This window comes from Formica exsecta, unplaced genomic scaffold (genome assembly GCF_003651465.1).
Source record: "Formica exsecta isolate Colony F162 unplaced genomic scaffold, ASM365146v1 scaffold149, whole genome shotgun sequence".
Lineage (NCBI taxonomy): Eukaryota > Metazoa > Arthropoda > Insecta > Hymenoptera > Formicidae > Formica > Formica exsecta.
The window spans coordinates 553,361-562,283 of record NW_021848818.1 but is presented as its reverse complement, the minus strand read 5'-3'; the positions used below and the strand labels follow the sequence as shown (position 1 = coordinate 562,283).

Sequence of the window (8,923 nt, the reverse complement as noted above, 5' to 3'; positions counted from 1 at the left end):
GTATCAAACAAAAAAAGGTGGTGCCAAAAAAAAAAAAAAAAAAAAAAAAAAAAAAACAATTAAATTAACCTGCTAAAAAGGTCACCTATGCTAAAAGTCAAGTTGCTAAAACTTTTGATAAATGACGATTTAAAATCTCTCAAGTACATTCATTCAGAATATCGTGACCGGCTGTTGAGGCTGTTAATAAGCATCGTTCTCGCCGGAAGAAGTTAATTTCGCGCCCGCGCACAAAATTGAAAATAAGCTGGCGAACGCTCCGAAAAAAAAATCCGAGTGCTCTCTTCGCCCAGGCTTCTCGACGAAGCTCACTTCGTGAGCGCGAATGTACTTCGCTAACGAGCGGCGATTTCGGTGCCGGAATCCCGATGCGATAGGTAACTAAACTCGTATTACCGATCCCACACCGCGGCTAGAACGACCGCTGCTCGGCCAAAGAAATCGGTACAAAGATTGATGCTCGCGCGGCGCGTTTCACTCTCTCGCGCGGCCAGTAGCGGTCTTTATCGTCGAGAGGACGTCGTATAAACGCGGCGTACTTTTCGTGACGATTAGCGGGGATGACGTGGCGTTATGCCGACAAAAGCGCGAACGATGGTTTACCGCTGCTCGTCAGGGTGTACGAGCAGAGGCGGAGAGAAAAGACGGCGGCGATCCTGAATAGAGCCGATAAGGAGGTGGCCGGCTAAAGCAAGATGAGACGGTCGGCGAGAGGTGTACCTCGTTAATTGGCGACAATTAACAGAACGAGCATGCGACTGGCTACCGGAGGCCACTCACGAGCGTGATACGCGCGAAAAGGCGCCGCGCCGATTCCCTTTTCTTCCTCGCGTCCTTACGCAAGAAGCCGCTTCTCTCCGTGCTCGTCGCTTTCTTTCGGAGCGGCCGATTTCCGCGACTTCATTTATCAGAGACGCGCGGTCGATCGAGGATTCATAAGCGGCGCGGAAAAAGACTCGTATCCACCATCAACCGTTACGCCAATTTCAGTCGCGCGAATAATAACCGCAAAATTGCGCACGCACGCTTTTGCGGTTTGATTAAGCCGTATATTTGCGGTTTGAAATTTTAATAAGCCGATCTACTTATCCATATAACCATCGTTCAACTAAAGATTATTGTCGAGATTATATGCAGTGCCATCGTTTGATCATTTCTGTGATCATTTTGTTCTCTCTATATGCAACGCTCGCATCTCGTTAATTTTGATAAGAAAATTATCCATAAATTTCTAGGATCGCGATCGGAGATACTGAGACGTTCTATATTAGTGTCATTTTCAAGTAATTACAAAATAATTCATTAATTTTTCGATGTTATTTTATCTTTGTTATTATATACAGGATGCAAATTATTGCTATTATTACTATTATAATATATTATTAACAATATACAGATTTTAAAAAATTGATCTTTAATTATTTACAATGTGCGCTTGCATATTGCAAATGATGAAAGAGTAAGAGCTACTTAAAAAAAAAATGCGTTTGTTATTTTCTCGTTTACATTACGTTACGCGACGCGTAACACAAGAAGTCAAGAAATGTCAAGAATGAGGACATTGACCTCATGTTATACGGGGAAATTTACAGCCCCTAGACAAACGTCAAACACCAAAATTTCACTCGTCTCACTAAAGCGGAGGAGGGTCCGAGGTTTCTCGGTGAATCAAACGATCGGAGGGCGTGTCGGGATAATCGTCAGCGTTTCGACCAAAATCTAATTCGAGAATAGCCCACGAATTTTCACAGTGGCCTTTTCAGCTATATCTTGACACCGTAGCGGTAAACTTTGTCCTCTACGCCTTAATTTAAAGCGTCGTTAATTTTTAAGAGTACTATATGCAGAGTATAATTATTGTAGCACGCTTAATATCATTTTATCGCCGGCAATCTATGACAAAATATATTAATTGAAGCTATCTCCAAAAATAGAACAAAGAAACTTTACGGAAAATCGTAATAAATCGAAGGTTTTGATTGGTTAAATTTATTGCGAATCGTGTGAAAAAGATATCATTTTCAGCTGTTTTTCCGAATGCATGTAAATACATATTTTGATTATCTCTCTTATTTAAGCTACCGACGGCTCAATGTGAGAAGAATACAAGAATAAAGCTTATATTTTACATAACGCTCTAATAAATATTTGTCTCGAATTCTTAAAAACGTATATACGATTGGAATCACATCACATGACGATATTAGTAAACAAAAGACGTGTTTTCTAGGTTTCGTTATTTAAGCTATTTTGAGATTTTCTTTATCACTATCACTTCAATACTAAGTTATGAAACTTAAATTATGATATCATCTACAAATTCTTCTGCATTATTAAATGCATATATTAATATGCGGGAATAATTCAATGATCGGCTTGAATAAATATAAAGAATCTATCATTCGATCGTATCGCGATTAAGAAAAGATTCGTAGATTAGTCAGGTAAAATCAGAGCACGTAAGTTATGAAAGGGCATTCTTCAATAATTAAAATTGACGCTTATCAATTCATTTATGTATGATTAGAAAAATTAACCGTACTACTCTTGAAGCCTAAATAGATCTTCAAAGATTTTTAGATCATATTATATAAGAGCAGCGTTCTTACATAAGACATAGGCAGTCTTTATATAAGACATAACGCACTTTCAATTAATATTTACAATACTGTTTTACCGCCTAAATATCTGCATAATATTAGCGCACGATACTTTATATTTTTCAAACATGCAATAATAATCATGTTTAATATTCAATATTAATTTACATCAGCACTGGGCGTAACGCAAGTTCTAGTAAGAACTGCAGAAAAAAAAAACTGAAATAAAAATGTTTCGACACGGTTTCGTTATCGTTAAATAACATACCGATACTTGATTGATATGCGAGCGAATTCTCAGAGTAACACGATCCAATTTTCAAATCGCACAGAAAGAATGTAGAAAATTTATATAAACAAATTTCAAACAACTTGTATAAAGAATCGAACGCGTCGCGTCCTCCCTTGGTAATAATATAAATCTTATAACTTGAAAATTGTGTCTTGACTGTCCCTTGATCAAAGGGACAGAAATGTCTTAATATATATGAATTTCTCAAAATATTGAAAGTCTCTTTCGATTTTTTTATCATGAAATGAAGAAATTTGGAATATTCAAAAGCCACCTCGTGTTTACCGAGTGCTTTTTACATTCTTTTTATCCTCTGACGAGTTTTCGCTTACCTTTCCCGACGTACTCTCGACGCGTCGTTGCTCCGTGCCGGTTGGGGACGATATCCTTGGACGATTCGCGTAGACGCTTCCACTTGTCCACGTCCTGCTACCGTCCTGCCACTGCCACGTGTTACTGATAGCGTCCACTTTACAGTCCTCTTTTTCTTCCTTGTCTTCTTTGTTCCTTCTCGTAAAGTCGTCACTCGCGAATTATCTCAATGAACGGCGCGTCACTTCGAAAGTGTCAGGACTTCGCGAGTACTTCCGCGACGTACCTCGTGATTGACGACGACGACGACGGTGACACGGATTTGTTATTATCGCGTCCCTCGCGGATGACTCGGAATCCGACGTCGCGTCGAGACGTCGAAAGAGACTACTACCGATAGATGACTACTCCATTCGTGAATGGTTGATTCGCCGTGTCGCGGGACGATGGACGCGTAAACGTGTCGCTGTCAACGTGGACTCGCGGTAACGTCTGTCTCGCGCGCGAGCGAACGTTGTCACCCGGGTGTTGCTCTCTCAACGCCGTCGACGGCGTCGATCCTCGGCGATGGCAGGACGACGACGCCGTGTGCTTCGTGGTACCGCCGTTTGGTGGTGCTCACGACGTGAATCCTGAATCGCGCGATCCCCTTCCTCTCGATACCGCGGTTACACGGTCCCCACTACTGTCTACGAGAAAGCCTACCGACCTGCGTCTCCCCGTGAACCCGCACGCTCCGCTCCGGGGACGCTGCCGTCGCGCGTCTGCTTGTATCCGTGATGTCGAGAGATACACGGCGTCACGACCAGCCGGGGAGAGGATGGGGAAAGAGGGGGGAAGGGAGGTGAAGGAGGGGGGAAAGGAAAGGACAAGCAAGAGCGCGCGAACTATGGGCGCGAGTGTGTGCGCGGAGAAAGGGCGATGATGGGGATAGGAGGGTGGAAGGATTCACTCACACAAACGGGATTCGTCTCGCTTCTGGGGCACGCACGGGAACTCTGACAATAGCGGCTCGTATGTGGTAGTCCTAGATCGTCCTGCCCTCGATACCACTCCTCCCGCTCTGTCATCGGCCTACCTCCTTTCGGAGCGCGATATATGTGGAGGATACGATCACGGTGTGCGATGGTGAAAGAGTGGGGAAGGGAGGTGAAGGAGGGGGGAAAGGAAAGGACAAGCAAGAGCGCGCGAACTATGGGCGCGAGTGTGTGCGCGGAGAAAGGGCGATGATGGGGATAGGAGGGTGGAAGGATTCACTCACACAAACGGGATTCGTCTCGCTTCTGGGGCACGCACGGGAACTCTGACAATAGCGGCTCGTATGTGGTAGTCCTAGATCGTCCTGCCCTCGATACCACTCCTCCCGCTCTGTCATCGGCCTACCTCCTTTCGGAGCGCGATATATGTGGAGGATACGATCACGGTGTGCGAGCGTCTGTATCTGTGTGACGCGGAGGGGAGGTTCACCCACACCGATGAAAAACTGTTGGTTTCGCGTCGATGTTAGCGACATGCGGAGGTCCCGGATCGTCCTGCCTTTTGATACACTCCCTCTGTTACCATCTCCCCGGGAAAATATCCCACCATCGTGGCCAGGATATGCCGCGAGCGAATTGGTAGCGGGAAGACGGGGAGAGGCAGCGAGATTCGCAAGATTGGTCTCTTCCCTTTTCCTCCTCCTGTCTTTCTCTTTCTCTCTTCCCCCTCTTATTCTACTATCGTTATAAATAAGCTCTACCTCGATGATACATAAGCGCGCGCGACCGCGCGGGAGGAGAATGGAGGAGACTGCGCAATCTCCCGGTTCACTCGCCTTCCTCCTCCCACCCTCGTGAATTCTATCACGATGGAACACACACGCATCATCGTGAACTCGGTACCCTCGTACGTAAACGAAGAGACATGTTCGACGTGTAGACGAGAAGAAAGAGGAACGCTGATATGGAAACGGAGGGCGCGCTCTTAACTTGCTCTCTTGCCCTTTTTTCTCCCATCCTGCCACCCCCGTCGTTCGTTGTTAAAGATTTAACGACGGTCGTTGTAACTATCTATGCGCTACGCGGGGTGCACGCGACGAGGGAAAATCCGGAGGGTTCGCTCGCTCTCCGCGATATAAAAGAGGAGGCGATATTTCGTTGTTGTGTGTTATTCTTCGAATGAAATCGGACGCAGCTTCGAAACTTTTTCATATAATCCTCATCCTCTCGATACGCTCGCAATTATATCGGCGAACGGAAATTTGACATGCAACCATGCCGCGCATTTTCGAGGACAATTTAACATCCTTTACCATGCCATTCTCGATTTCCGCGCGAAATGTTGACAACGCGTTTGTTACCCGCGGATGAAGGATACAGCGAGCGCAGTTTCCTCGCGCGGCTCCTGTTCTCTAATGGAAATACTCTACCTCGATGAACAAACGCGTGCGCGCGCGCGCGCACGTTTCACGCATACTCACGGATATACATGGCTGATGGAGCACACATCTGCGAGGCAACACCCTTCGCGGCGAGCCGCAAGGGCGAAGGGAGGTGAAGGATGGTGCACGTGCGCGCAACCTCCGCATGGACCAAAATGGCTGGCGGCACGTGAGCCGATTGGTTCAACGGACGTGGCGAAGGCGTGGAGAGTACGCTCTCAGTGGCCGTTAATCGGTCGACGATCAAAATAAAGATCTTTCACGGAAGCTGAGCGAGTGGGGGAAGCGCGACACGCGAGAGTGGGTACCGCAGGGGTACGCACGTTACATTCATTATGAGCTTGGTAGGGCGAGATCGCGATAGTGGGGGCAACCATATGAACGGTGGGGGACGAAGGATTTTTTTTTTTTTATGGATCTCTCGCAACTGTGTGTCTCCCTTTCGTCTCGTGTCGTACCTGTGGGGTAAAGCGTGTGTGTGTATATATGCGCGTGCATCGACGTGTCGAATGTCACGCGAGCGCGCTTGTACGCTCGACGATCGTCATTAAGGGAGATGCTAATTGGTGGCAAAGCGAGGTCAGGCCAAAAGCCCGCGCGCGGCGTCCAGGGACTTTTCGTGTTTTTGTTCCTCTCTTCTGTTTCCCGATATATATGCGCCGTTGTGTTTGGCGGAAGTCCCGGAAATTCCAGATACCTCGCGGACGCATGATTCTGCGCGTTCGCTATTGACATCGACGATTGACGCGGTCACAAGTATAATAATGCGCGAGAGAGCACACGTATTAGTTTAGTATCAGAGATGTCCTAGAGGTAACAAACCTCGAAAAGTGGAAATCACAATCTAAAAAAAAATTAATTAATTTGTTATTTAATCTGTTTTTTTTATCTACAAAATTAAGACTAAATTTTTTTTTTCTTATTTATATATGTATTTTATATAATATATAATTTTCCAATTCTCTCCCTCTCTCTTTGTAAAATAATTGCAATAATAAACCTCTATATATATATATATATATATCTTACCCTTTTCTAAAAAAAAATTTTTTATATGTTTTATATAATTCACAATACAAGTCGCGTATTTGTTTTATTTTTATTAGAAATATTGGCTTCTCTAGAAATTTCTATTAAACTTAGTTTCTGTATCTTTGTTAAGATGATATCCATTGTGAACAAGTATCTTGAAAAGATCTATACGTTGTATAGTTGCGACAATGTCCGCCTTATAACAACACGATACAGGATGTTTCAATTATTACATAATTTCTTCGCGTATTTTTTAGTGAGCTTTGAATAAAATTTGTAATAAAATTTAATCAATTTCTTCGTAATACTTCTATAATAGTTAAATAGTTAGATAAATTATACTCAAGTCAAGCAGAACTCTTCTGTTGAGATAAAGTTTGAAATAAAATTCGAAATTAAATGAATTGATAAGATTTTATCATTTCTATTTATATTCCACGAACTTAATTTCCTATTGTCTCGATAGCCAAAAACATTGGAAAACATCCCACTTTTCTTAGTTTATTATTTAATGGCTCTATTCGGAAAAATGCATCTTGCTTTTAAGACAACCTGTATAGATATATTACAGGAGAATAAACGTAACCTTTTCTATGCGACAGGAGGAGGGAGGGATGAGACCAGAGCCAGAGCCAGGCAGCGTATATGTATCCTAACTTTCTTTTTACAATCTATACCTCGCTGCTACAAGGATACATGTATATTCCTCCTCTTTCGCCGAGTGTATAGTTATGTTGACAGGATACCATATACATTTGTATACGATACATTGAACGGATAAACTCGCTTTTCATCTCGCCCGATATTATATACCTCTCAAACAACTAATTATAAAATCGCGCAATGGAAGACAAATGATGTTATATGTAATAGAGAAAAAAAATTCCAACACATAAATACATTATTCAAAATTATTTACATTCTGTATAGTTTTTGTCAATTGAAGATGTTATGTTTTTATATACCGTTAATATATTAAACTTAGCAAACTCGAACTTAACATCACAAAAAGTATAAAAGACGAGATCCTTCAGATAACCGAGAAACTTTTTTATCATATTTTGCAAATGCATTTTGAAAGCAGAAAAATATATGTATTACTAACAAATCTTTATCGATTATCTCGCAAAACATTTTCTTCGCATAAATATATATGATGAAGAATTTCAAATCTTTATAATTTTTTGTTTAGTATAATATACATTTAGTTTTCTAGTATATATTTTCTATTAAACAGAAAATAATTATGAAGAAATATATTAAAAGAATAACATAAACTTTACATAAGGTTGAAAAATTCGGAATCATATTTTAGTTAAAGAGAAATCACGAATGTAGACGCTAGAGAAATAAAAATCACAAGATGTATTGGAAAGTTTGAGGATTACTGCGGTTAATAATACTTTTAAAATGAATATTTTATTCCGTGACAAACCTTTTATACAGCTATTTGGGCTGTTTTCTTTGTGCGATTTGGTCCGTCACATATACATGCCGGCTCTTTCTCCGAACGCGTGTTTAGATGTGTTTTCATATTCACAGACTAGTTGGGTTGTATAATGTACTCAAGCAGGGACAGTCAACTCCTTTTTTGGAATCCAAACATGTTATTCTTCGAATGAACTATCAGAAAAAAAAATGAAAAAAGTGGTAACATAAGAAAAAATAATAATACAATAAATACAATTTTTTCCTGTGTAAAAAAAAAATTTGGAAATTAATTAATAAATTTACATACGTCTTAAACTCATATTTTTGTAGATTTAAAAGTTTCTTAAATAAAGAATTATATCTCGATTATGTGAATTGAACTACAAAATGCATAGCACTAATCATAGATTATTGACATCAAAAAATTTCCTGGAATAATTTTCTTATTTAAAATTTATATTTTATATGATCTATTCTCTGTACAAACTACATTTTATTTAAGAAAAAATAGAACAACAAGGTAACAAAAGATCGACTTTTCAACGCAAAATTCGAACTCGAGGGATCACATTAGAACTGTCAGTTGATCATCCCCGTACTACATACGATATACCTTCTGTTCGTCCGTCTCGTCGATCTCGTGGGCAGAAACGGAGGCCGATTGTTGTTTGTTTGTATTTACTACGAAAGCACCCCGGCTGCCCGTCTAGAGTAGCTGCATCGATGCATGGTACGAAAAGGGGGAGGTTGGGGATGTGCACGGATATATCGTATTCTCTATTCTATAGCGTATACAGTGCGGTCGGGGCACGCGAGACGTTACCAGCCTAAAAATTG

General features: G+C 41.6%; 1 protein-coding gene across 2 annotated transcripts in view; it reads right to left on the bottom strand.

Annotated features, from left to right (window-relative positions):
- The window catches only part of LOC115246370 (homeobox protein OTX2-like), a 54,240-nt gene extending 50,825 nt beyond the window's left edge, over window positions 1–3,415 (bottom strand). For both annotated transcript variants that reach the window (XM_029825143.1, XM_029825144.1), the window contains exon 1: window positions 3,225–3,415. The gene's annotated coding sequence lies outside the window, so the exon portion shown is untranslated. The remainder of the gene's footprint in view (window positions 1–3,224) is intronic.
- Between the last annotated feature and the right edge of the window lie 5,508 nt (window positions 3,416–8,923).